Genomic DNA, 13,532 nt, shown 5'->3' with positions numbered 1-13,532 from the left:
TGCACACACACACACACACACACACACACACACACACGCACACACACACACACACACACACACACACACACACTTGCATTGGTAGTGTTGAGTGATTCTGATCCTCTCAGCTTTGTGTCCTGTTAACATCTTCAAACCACATCAACTTTACTTTAATTTCATCTGTAAATGCAATCTTTCTAAACTATTAAAACAAGTCAACGTCATTCATTTTAATGTGTTAAATGTTAGCAAAATATTTTTAATTAATAATAAATGACTTCCACACAAATTTAATGTTTTTAAACTCTTTAATGAATGTAACAGCAAACACTAAAATGTTAAATGATAAGGATCAGACAGATGTGAGCAGAGCTTTTCCTAAAGTCCAAACCCTCAATCACGTTTCCCTACAATACTTCACTAATATCTAACACTTGAAGAATTAAAGGGATAGTTCAGTCAAAAAAATTATATTAAATAAATGTAAACATGTCATCTCATATTTATTTTAGTGTTGCAGATGATTCCTCTTTCTTCTTGATGTTATTCATGATCTGTCTGTGAATGATGCTTTTAGATTAAATGTTGTGTTTTAGGGACTGAATATCATGAGTGGATGAATCTCACTGGGTCATGTTTCACCATAAAATCTAATAAAATTTATCAATTTGTTTATGCAAAATAATTTTAGTGTCACTCTCAATAGTTTTGATGAGTTAAATGCTGTTTTATTATCTCGAGATGTTTTGAATGCTGCTTCAGATGTAATGAATCATTTAACAGAAGACATTTAAAGGAACAGTAAAAAATGTATATCAATTAATCATAAAATGGCCCTGATATAGACATTTAGAAATCATTTTCATTTCAAATACTTATATCACTCACAACAGTGGTCTGTCCAGGATATTGTCATTAAAAAAGTGGAGTTGCAGCCCTCAACTAATGTTTATGTTGTCATTTTGTGTATTGGCCACCAGTTGTGTTATTGCAGTACCAGTTTTGGCCACAATCCTACATACTGTTCCTTTAACTGAAGTCACATCTGCTGTATGTTTAAGTCACTTGACATGAATCTGTGGAAAACATTACAACTGGAAATGTAACTGGACAGTAAAACTACATGAATGTGAGATCTTTATTCTCCTGATGGGCAGTGCATGCAAACACACATGAATGTTTCAATGATCACATTAAAGACTTTATAGTTTAAAGGGTTTTAGTGCTCTGATTTTGGTAAGAATTCAGTTTAAGTAGATAAAAAAGTCAATCATTTAAATAATCCTTCTAATAAGAAACACTTATTTAACATAACGACTTACCAGGTCACAAAAGCTTTCAGAATTTCTAAGCAATGTGTTTTCTTAAATCAAGAAATAAGAAAATATATTTATGCACATAGAAATTTGATTTGATTTGACTTTATTGTCTGTTCAGATTCACTGGACAGAAATTCATCTTTGACACTGGCTTCAACAAACATTCCACAACAAAATTACACACCACATAATAAAAAATACATTATAAATCACACAAACATACATACTAATTAAAAGATACATGATTCAGTTAGATTAATACAACATTCAGAATAACGGCCCTAATTAAAAGTTTGGTTTAAAACAGTCACTGCCAATGGAATAAATGATCTTTTAAAAATGTTCTTTTTGGCATATGGTGCGCGTAGCCTACGCCCGGAAGGGAGGACCTCAAAGCAGTAGTGGAGGGGATGAGTCTGGTCTGAGTAAATCACTAACGCCCTTCTCCAGAAAATGTGAGAATAATTCTTGCAATGTACTCAGTTTATGGCAGATAATCTTATTCGCTTCATTAATTACTCGTGTTAATTTATTCTTGTGTTTCATTGTTAAATTTCCCTACCATGAGACGATGTTGTAAGTTAAAATGCTTTCAATCATTGATCTATACAGTAGTTAAAATGTTCCTTTCGATGTTGAAGTTTCGCAACTTTGTAAGTAGACTTAAATGTTGTGTAGTTTTCTTATGTACATAGTCCACATTATCCTGGAACGAAAGTTTGTCATCAATGATTGTGCCTATATATTGAAAATTTTGGACTTGCTCTATCTTTACATCTTTTATAGTAACTTGTTCATATGGGAGAGCAGTTGTGCATTTCTTATTCTGATTCCCACAACATAATTTCTTTGTCTTTCCAATGTTCAACCGTAGATGACTGTTGTCAAACCATTGTACAAGACTTTCAATAGACTCAAAATAGGTGGAACAGTTCCGGTCTGTTTGGCAAGAAATTAAAACCAGATCATCTGCATATTTAATCAGAGCAAGATCATCCCTGTTCCACTGGAGCTCATTGGTATAAACAGAGAAGAGCAAAGCGGGATAATACACATCCCTATGCAGTCAGATGAGACTCCATTAACACAGACTCTTTCTCTATCAATAAAATTAACCAGCTACCCAGCAAGCAAAAACCAAGACGTTGAAATGACAGCTAACTATAGACCCAATATTGACCGGCTATGAGTAACCCACTTCTACCCTAAATAGCCTTTAATTTGGTTACATGCCATTTTTGCCAAAATAACTTGAAGATGTATGATATTCCAACATGTAGGCAAAGTCAACAGGTGTTCAAGGTGTTTGCTTTCATTTGCATTAAACTTATACGTATCGTCTATTCTTGGGCATTGGTAGACGTATTAGACTTTCACTGACAGCCCAAATTTAGCCGGGTTTTAGCCCAAATTGCTTGCTGGGTATGTACACCTAAATCTTGTAACCTTCCTTTTAAAATTTGGGTCTGTACAGTATTAATGTCACGACAGGGTTGGAGCGGAGCGATCGCTCCGAGAACCGAGGCAGACGAATTACCCCCCTCCTGGGAATTGTCGACGATCAGATGCCCCCGGAAATCATCTCCCATCCCCTCGCGGAAACGGAGACCCTCGGTAGCCACCCCGGGGAAATGATCGGGCGTGGTCCGTTTCGGATCTCCCTGCGAGCAGGATGGTGGTCCTCCGAGGGACCGTCGACGACGACTCAACCGTTGGGGGACCGCCTGGGCCGATCCTCCTCCAGCAGGCCCACAGGAGCGAGCGATCGCTCACGGTGGTCCCCAAGAGACATCGGGGCTGATGGGGAATGATCCCTGATGTCACTACTCCCCCTCGACGAAACTCCTGGGGGAGCCGCCCTCCGTGAACCTGCTGCGTCCAGTTTGGCTGGATCATTCTGTCACGACAGGGTTGGAGAGACAGGACGCAAACGCAAGGTTCAAAATAAATAACATTTAATAATTAAAGCTGCAAGCAGCGATGGAAGGGCCCTCGCACGTATGTGCACCGCCACCCTATGGCATTAGTAAAGCAGTGAACCAGGGGGATTTTAATTTAACTGGGTAAATATAGGTGGATATTCAAAGGAACTTTGATGTGCCACACCTCCTGTGTGCAGCAGATGGCGCTATGACTGTAACTGATTGTTGTTATATTGATGTGTACAGGTCAAGAACCTTGTTAAACATATGAAGTCTGTGAAAGGTCGGACATTGTATGCCTGAATTACAACAGCTTTCTCATGGTGAAACATCAAATTTTGCCAGGCCACCACGGACATGCCCTTTAACAAAAATTCCAGATCTTCCCAATTTATCATTGTGAAGTCCTTAAGTTCAGACTGACCAAATATGAAGATGATCTGAATACATTTCTATGAGCAGTAAATCACAGTGTCAAACACTTCATTTCCTGCTGCCAGCAGGTGGCGCTATAACTTTTACTGAATATTGCCATGTTGATGTGTTCAGGACAGGACACTTATCAAACATGTGAAATGTGGGTCAGAGTGGACGTTTTAAGTCTGAGATAGAACAACTTCCTGTTTCATTGCGAAACACAGAAATTTGGCAGGCCACCACGGACACACCCTCCAACAAAAAGTCAAGACCTCCGCAATTCAACATCGCAAAGGCCTTTAGATGACAAAGACTAAATATGATGATGATCTGATTAAATTTCTAGTAGGAGTTTGTTAAAGTCCGAAGCCCAGAAAGAGCTAAATTTGCACTCAAATTACAGAGGAAATTCAAAATGGCTGACTTCCTGTGGGGTTTAGAGCTTGGCTCCAAGAGACTTTTCTGTATGTCTTGGGGCGATACATGATCCTACCACATTTCGTATCTGTACGTTTAACGTAGCGGGGGGCTGCTCTCTTGAATTTTTGTAGGTGGCACTATAGAGCCATTTTTACATCCCCAGTTCTGAAGCCTATATCTCATGAAAATATTTGCCACCTTTGACATTTGTGCAACGTTTCATGACTTTTTGAGCTTATTTAGGCTGTCAAAAATGTGATTCATTTAACGACACTTTGCGAGGCCGCAACGGACACGCCCTTTAATGAAAAGCAGATCGGATAATGTATGCCTGAATTACAACAGCTTCCTGTTTCATGTCAAAACATCACACTTTGCCAGGCCGCCACGGACACGCCCTTCAACGAAAAGTCAAGATCTCCTCAATTTAGCATCGCAAAGGCCTTTAGATGAGACTGACCAAATATGATAATGATCCGTTTAAATCGCTAGGAGGAGTTCGTTAAAGTACGACGCTTGGAAATGTCAAAAAATGACAGATAAAATTCAAAATGGACGACTTCTTGTGGGGTTTAGAGCTTAGCTCCAAGAGACTTTTTTGTAGGTCTTGGGGTGCAAGATTATCCTACCAAATTTCGTATCTGTACGATTTTCGTAGCGGGGGGGCTGTTCTTATGAAATTTTGCAGGTGGCGCTATCGAGCCATTTCTACACGCCCACTTCTGGCGCCTATACCACATGTAAATTTTCACCACTTCTGACGCGTGTGCAAATTTTCATGAGTTTTCAGGTATGTTTAGGCCCTCAAAAATGCGATCCATTTCGGAGAAGAAGAAGAAGAAAAATAATAATAATAATAAACGGAGCAAAAACAATAGGGTCCTCACACCCTGGTGTGCTCGGGCCCTAATAAAAACACGAGGGCAGACATGGTGAAGGCAGGAACACAGGAACATAACACAGGAACAGACAGGGTATCAATGACAATGATCCAGCAGTGAGCAAACAGAAGACAGAGGTGTATATATACACACACAGACTAAATGACAAACAGGTGTGATGAGGCAGGTAATTAATCAATGAATGTCCAGGTGATAACAATCGGAACAGAGACAAGACATGACACGGATTAACCGTGACAATTAAATGCTGTTGTAAAATCCATAAAAAACATTCTGACACAAGCATCAGTTTTATCTAAATGATGGTCAGGGAGGCATCAATGGTACTCCGATTAGGCTTGTAAGCAAATTGTAATGGGTCAACAGAACCATTCATTTGTGCTAAAAGTTCCTTGCTCAATATGCGCTTCATGCTTGCACAGGACTGATGTGAGGGCAATTGGCCAAAGGTCCTTAGGATCTCTTGCATAGGTGGTTTTGGGTACTGGAATAATGGTAGTGTTTTTCCATTCTATCGGCACAAAGCCGTCATCTAAAAAGATCTGAAACAGCCTAGTACATACATACCCAAGTTGTACTGTACACTCTTTTAGAACAATACCCCTGATGCCACCTGGACCAGTAGCCTTATTTGGTTTGATTCCACGGAGCACTTTGATAACCTCCCCTACCTCTATTCTAATAGGTATCAGAGAAACATTATGCTCAATATCTATATGATTGTCAAATCTTGAATAAAATACATTTAAATTGTTTGCATAGCTATAGGGATCATCATCCACAGCCAATTGTGCCCGTTTCTGTTGTTTGCCCATCATTATATTTAGTCTGACATTACCAGTTTTAAATTTATTTTCAACTTTGCCTTTATACTGTATTTGGGCCCCCTTTATCTTACATTTAATTTCTTTATTTAATTATTTTACTGTGTCTGTCTCATTCCTTTGAAAGGCCATTCTCTTCTTATTTAAAATTTGTTTAAGATCTTTATTAATCCAAGGTTTGTTGTTTGGACCACTGCCTCTACACAAAAGTTGATATAACTGGTAATCGTGTCATTCAAGGACTCATGATCAACATTGCCACAGTTAAAATCATTAAAAAACAGATTCCAATCTGTGCTTTCAAAGCAATCTCTGAGATTTTCAATCGACTCTTTAGTCCATGACTGGACCTGCTGAATGACAGGTTCAGTCCTTTTTAGTATCTGTCTGTATTTTGGATAACATTATGGTCTGAGCGTCCTAATGGTGTCACGGTAGGATAAGTCCACCGTGACTTTCTGTGTTGTGTCTGTCTGTATGATTGAAGTGTGTGTGTGCGTGTCTGATCGCTAATGATCTGAGTGAGTGCAGGTGTGCGTGATTGCTTTGCTCCAGCTGGTGGTAGTTACCCATACGGCATATATACTCACTCATTCTCTCCTCTCACTGCCAGATGATTGTACTACGTTGTCACCCGTGTTCTCGTGTCGTGTGTTTCCTGTGGTCTCGTCTTCGCTGTGGAGTTCTACCAGTCTGTGTATCCGGTTTCACCCGTCAGTCTGACTACACTCACGAACACTTGGATCCGTCACCGCAGCCTTTGTCTGTTCAACTCACATCATACCATCTGTGTCATCTGTCATATCATCTGAGTCATCTGTTTAATAAACCTGTTTTCACTTATCTTGCATTTGCTTCCTGATTTTCCAAACCAGTCATCACAGAATCATCTGGCCAACATGGAAGCAGCAGGTAAAGGTTCCCCGGCTCGGTTTGAAGAGTTTATCTCCGCTGCCATCCATCGTTTCACCACCCAGGACAGTCGGATTGAGGAACTGAGCCGGGGAATGAAGGATATGACAGACAAAGTGTCCGAGCTCACCCAGGCGATCCAACAGCTGACGCTACCCACTGCGCCACCCGCACCGTCTGTTCTTTCTACACCACCCGCGAGCGCGTCCCGTCAGGAACCCAGACTTTCTACGCCCGAGAAATATGCAGGTGATCCAGAATGTTGTAGACCATTTCTATCTCAATGCTCTCTCCATTTCTTTCTTCAGCCCCAGACTTACATCACGGAGGAGAGTAAAGTGGGATTTGTGTTATCCCTCCTGACGGGAAAGGCGGCGCGTTGGGGAACAGCGGTGTGGGAGAATCACGACCCGTGTACCCTGAGTTTCGAGGCGTTGTCTGCCATGATGAGAAGGGTGTTCGATAGATCTGCAGTTGGAAGAGATGCGGCTAGGAAGTTGGCCGATCTGCGTCAGGGTACACGGTCCGTTTCAGACTACGCCATTGATTTTCGCACCCTAGCGGCGGACACTAATTGGAACGAGGAAGCGCAGTGGGATATTTTCCTGCATGGGTTAACCGGCCGCATCCAGCGTGAACTTCAACATGGGTAGATTCCCATTTCTCTCAACGGTCTCATTGACGCGGCGATCCGAGTGGACATCCGGCTGAGGAGTATTCCCGTTCATGACAATGATGGTTGTTCTCAAGCCGTTTCTGAGGGAAGACCGTCGTCGAGGGAGATTGCGGCCGGTTCTTCCATGTCCGATCCGGAGCCCATGCAGGTGGGTCGAGCTCGGCTTTCCCGGGAGGAGAGGATTCGCCGTCGATCATTGGGGCTTTGCTTGTACTGCGGAGAGGCCGGGCACCTCCTCCATCGGTGTCCAGTAAAAGGCAACGCCCGGGAGTAGTGCTGGGGTTACTTTCGGGCGGAATCTCTACAGCAAAGACCCCTTTAACATCTACCCTCCTCCCGGCGAAGCTGCGGTGGCGCAATACACATCTCACCTGTGACGCACTCTTGGACTCGGGAGCCGAGGGGAATTTAATCGATCACCACTTTGCACGTAAGCTCCAGGTTCCGTTGACAGCTCTCTCCAAACCCATTTCACCCTTCGCACTCAATGGTAGCGAATTATCTGTCATCACTCACATCACGGACCCGGTCACCCTGTGTATTTCTGGCAATCATTCTGAGACTTTGCAGTTTTATGTCACTATTTCCCCTCTGGCTCCCATTGTACTTGGACATCCTTGGCTGCTTAAACACAACCCATCCGTCAACTGGAGATTAGGAACTATCACTGGTTGGAGTGAAGCTTGTCATAAGTCTTGTCTTGTCTCTGCTTGTGTATCTGTCTCTGCGTCTGTGTTTCAGGAGGAGACGGTGGACTTAACTAACGTGCCCGTGGAGTATCAGGACCTGAAGGGAGTGTTCAGTAAGTCTCGGGCCGATTCTCTACCTCCTCATCGTCCCTATGACTGTGCCATAGAGTTATTGCCAGGTACGTCTCCGCCTAAGGGCAAACTTTACTCTCTATCTGTTCCTGAGATGAAGGCCATGGAGAAATACATTTCTGATTCTTTAGCAACCGGGTTCATCCGCCCTTCCTCATCTCCAGCGGGGGCGGGGTTCTTTTTTGTTAGTAAAAAGGATGGATCTTTGCGACCTTGTATTGATTACCGAGGGTTGAATAACATTACGGTAAAGAATACTTATCCTTTGCCGTTAATGTCTTCAGCTTTCGAGAGGTTGCAAGGAGCATCCGTTTTCACAAAATTGGATTTACGCAATGCTTATAATTTGGTTCGCATAAGGGAGGGGGACGAATGGAAAACTGCTTTTAACACCCCTCGTGGCCATTTTGAGTACTGCGTGATGCCTTTCGGTCTATCTAACTCGCCGGCAGTTTTCCAAGCACTCGTTAATGACGTGTTGCGAGACATGGTAGATCAGTTTCTGTATGTTTACCTGGATGACATACTGATTTTTTCTTCGTCTCTCCAGGAACATGTGCAACACGTACGACGAGTGCTTCTTAGGTTGCTAGAGAATGGGCTTTTTGTCAAGGCGGAGAAATGCGAATTTCATGCACAGTCTGTTTCTTTCCTAGGGCACATCATTTCGACTGAGGGCGTCCGTATGGATCCGGAGAAGGTTAAGGCTGTGGTTGATTGGCCATCCCCAGAGTCTCGCAAGGCCCTGCAGAGATTTCTGGGGTTCGCCAATTTTTACCGGCGGTTTATTCGCAATTTCAGCCAACTAGCCGCACCTCTGACTGCCTTGACCTCCGCTAGTACTGCGTTCAGGTGGTCGGAGGCAGCCCAGACTGCTTTTTCCAAACTGAAAGGCTGCTTTGTTTCAGCCCCAATTCTTGTGGCCCCTGATCGTAAGCGTCAGTTCATAGTGGAGGTCGATGCATCAGATGTGGGGGTAGGAGCCGTGTTATCTCAACGCACGTCCTCAGACGGAAAGGTGCATCCCTGCGCGTTTTATTCCCATCGTTTATCGCCTGCCGAACGTAATTATGACATTGGTAATCGGGAATTGTTGGCTGTTAAACTAGCACTGGAAGAATGGCGTCATTGGCTTGAGGGGTCGGGTGTGCCTTTCATAGTTTACACTGATCACAAGAATCTTGAATACATTAAATCTGCCAAACGTTTGAACTCTAGGCAGGCTCGGTGGGCTTTATTTTTCGGTCGTTTCGATTTCACTTTGTCCTACCGTCCAGGTTCCAAAAACACCAAACCTGATGCTTTATCCCGCATTTTTGAGCGTTCCGATCGTGCCTCATCTCCCGAGCCCATTTTACCGGAGACTATATTCATCTCCGCGCTCTCATGGGAGATCGAATCGAAGGTGACCAAAGCCTTAGAAGGGGTAACGCCCCCGGCCCGTTGCCCACCGAACCGGTTATTTGTGCCAGAGGGACTGAGATCAGGGGTACTTAAATGGAGCCATAATTCCAGTATAGCTTGCCATCCAGGGGTCAGTCGAACCAAGTTTTTGGTTAAGCAACGATTTTGGTGGCCAGGGATGGCTCGTGACACACATGATTTTGTATTGGCTTGTTCGGTTTGTGCTGTGGGTAAGGCGTCTAATCGTCCTCCTGACGGGCTTCTTAGACCGCTGCCGGTCCCTTCGAGACCCTGGTCCCATATTTCGCTCGATTTCATTACCGCCCTCCCACCCTCCCAGGGTAATACGGTGATTTTAACCGTAGTGGACCGATTCTCGAAGGCGGCTCATTTTATTCCCTTGCCCAAATTACCGTCAGCCAAGGAGACAGCGGTCGCTATCGTTGACCACGTATTCCGGTTACATGGCCTTCCGACAGACGTGGTTTCCGATAGGGGTCCCCAATTTATATCTAAATTTTGGCGTGAGTTTTGCAAGTTGCTAGGGGCTACGGTTAGTCTGTCTTCGGGGTTTCATCCTCAAACCAATGGTCAAACCGAGCGAGCCAATCAGGATGTGGAAAGAGTGTTGCGATGTTTGGTCTCCAAGAATCCTTCCTCCTGGAGCCAACAACTCTCTATGGTGGAGTACACGCACAATTCATTACCAGTGTCAGCTACGGGCCTATCTCCGTTTAAGTGTAGTTTAGGGTACCAACCACCATTATTTCCCAGTCTGGAGTCCGAGATCGCGGTTCCCTCCGCACACGCTTTCGTCCAGAGGTGTCGTCGCACTTGGAGTAGGGCACGTGAGGTCATACTCCAAGTGAGACAGCGCACCAAGGCCAAGGCCGATCGCCACCGGTCAAAGCCTCCCGTTTACGTCGTGGGTCAAAAAGTGTGGCTTTCTACTCAGAATATTCCGATGCGTTCCGTCTCGAATAAGTTGACTCCCAAATTTATAGGTCCATTTTCTGTTGCTAAAATCATTAATCCAGTAACAGTCCGCCTTAACCTCCCTCCTGTGTACAGACGAATTCATCCGGTGTTCCACATTTCCAAAATCAAACCCGTGTTTAAATCTCTTCTTAATCCGCCTGTCCCGGTTCCCCCCCCCCGCCTCGTATCGTAGATGGGGAACCAACCTATTCGATCAATCGTATTCTGGACTCTAGACGGAGGGGACGCGGATTTCAGTACTTGGTGGATTGGGAAGGTTACGGTCCGGAGGAGAGAAGTTGGGTTCCGGCCCGGGACATATTGGATCACTCCCTTATTGATGAGTTCCATCGCAGGTCAAGGAGCCCGGGAACGTCAGGTGACGTCCGTGGGGGAGGGGGTACTGTCACGGTAGGATAAGTCCACCGTGACTTTCTGTGTTGTGTCTGTCTGTATGATTGAAGTGTGTGTGTGCGTGTCTGATCGCTAATGATCTGAGTGAGTGCAGGTGTGCGTGATTGCTTTGCTCCAGCTGGTGGTAGTTACCCATACGGCATATATACTCACTCATTCTCTCCTCTCACTGCCAGATGATTGTACTACGTTGTCACCCGTGTTCTCGTGTCGTGTGTTTCCTGTGGTCTCGTCTTCGCTGTGGAGTTCTACCAGTCTGTGTATCCGGTTTCACCCGTCAGTCTGACTACACTCACGAACACTTGGATCCGTCACCGCAGCCTTTGTCTGTTCAACTCACATCATACCATCTGTGTCATCTGTCATATCATCTGAGTCATCTGTTTAATAAACCTGTTTTCACTTATCTTGCATTTGCTTCCTGATTTTCCAAACCAGTCATCACAAATGGTGGGTGCAGTCTTGGAACATATGCCCCATCCACATTACCAAAAACATTTATCCAAGGTTTTACTCAGTCTCGTCGGAAAAGTTATATACTGTTCCAAATTCGGCAGAAACACAGATAATTCACAGTTGTTAAAATCTCCCAAAAGGAACACCGGATCATCCGATGAGTTACTTAGTGCCATGTTATAACTGGCAGCAACGCCCTCGGCTGCAAGTGCAAAATTTGGCCCAGGTACATAAACTAAAATAACAGTTATTTGTCCGAACTCACGGGGCAGATAGAATGGCCTGAAAGACACAGATAAAAGTTCGTAATGAGTTGAGCAATAAGTTCCACGTACCGTGATGTTTGTTGCCCAACTTTTTTTGACAAACATACACAATCCTCCTCCGATGGTTTTTGATGATTTCTGGCTATCACGGTCCAGTTGGATTAGAGTATATCCCTCAAGATTTACATCACTCTCCTACGTTAGCCATGTTTCAGATTTTTATTTTTATAGTCTCGATTATATTTAATTAATGCCTCAAGTTCAGTCATTTTGTTCTTAAGTGATCGAGCATTAGTTAGTTATTGTGGGCAGGGGAAACCGGCTGCCGAGTCGTTTCAGTCTTTTCCTAATTCCCCCTCTAGTACCTCTCCTTCTCTTTTCCTTCTCCTGCAGATTGTTTGTGGAGCATATATGATTTCATGGGGAATATTACAAGGATGTTTCGGCAGGACTCTCGCATTATAGCGAAGACTGAATAAATCCTCCTGGCTGTAGATAATCAACTCGCTGTTTCTCAGACTTCCCAACTCTGTGACGGCTTCGACTGCAAGCTCGGCAGCATATTCCAAGCTCCAGATCCAAATCCATATCGATATAAATTTAAAATACATATCTCCAAAATGTTTAGACTAAAACAACATCAAAAACAGAATATTAAAACTACAAACATACAGACACGAACACGCCAGCGTCTGGGTCAGCACTTGCGCATGCGCCCCAGGACTAAAGATTGAATTTTCCTTAAATGAAGCTTATTTATAGCACTGTTATAACACTGTTATAGGCTGTTATTCATGACAATATTTATTTAAACTGTTTTACTCTAATAAAAAAGAATTTCATTCTCAATAATAAATTATGTTGATTTATTTAAATTTTATAAAGTACAATTATAGATAACAGCATAATAGTATTTGTTGTGCTGCTGTGAATTTAGGATTTATAATAAAATCTGCTCAAACAGGATGGTTTATAGCAATATATTATCATGAAGCTAAATACAAATAATCCAGACATTTTAAGTCATATTTTAGCTCTCATCAGCTTTGAATGGGTGGAGGTAAAAATGACAGACATGTTTTTTAATACTAAATCTCATCAATCGTGTGCCAACTCAAATCTTAAACATTTACATCTCTATCTTGCCCCAATGGTTTTTATGTGTTGAAGATATCATATAAAATTTCATATCTCAACTTCAATGTTGCTTCAGAATGAATGATTGATTGTGTTAATGAAGATTTATACATTAAACCTTTAGAGAGAGACATCATCTATCCTAACAAGAAAAATAAACTGACAAGAAAAAAATCTATTCCTCAAAATGGTTGAGCAATAACGACCCGATACACCTCTTTTGCAAACCCTTACATGTGTCACTTCATTAATTTATCAACATCCTAATCAATACTGTAGGTCAGTGCTTCTTAAACGTTTCTGGCGCGTGCCCCCAACCCACCCCTTGTGTACGGTGCACACTGTAAAAAATGCAGCATGAAGTTAAAACAACTTAGTTTTGCAAGTCAGATCAACCCACTATTTTAAGTTATGCCCTGTCATAAGCTGACCTAACTTAAAGTTAAACAATTTCAACTTGTTTAAATAACATAAAATAACAAAAATATCTGTTGATTTGACAAAAACTCAGCTTTTTTTAAATCAAGCAATGTTGTGGTGTTAAAACTTCTGATCACATCCTGAACTTGATCTCACCTCGTCTGATATATAAAAATGTACACAACCCACTCATAGCATTGGTAACATATATTTGATCACATTTGATGATATTTTTTTAAATTCTCAATGCTGTCAGAAGGGG

This window comes from Misgurnus anguillicaudatus, chromosome 25, assembly GCF_027580225.2.
Source record: "Misgurnus anguillicaudatus chromosome 25, ASM2758022v2, whole genome shotgun sequence".
Taxonomy (NCBI): Eukaryota; Metazoa; Chordata; class Actinopteri; order Cypriniformes; family Cobitidae; genus Misgurnus; species Misgurnus anguillicaudatus.
This window is presented reverse-complemented; position numbering follows the sequence as displayed.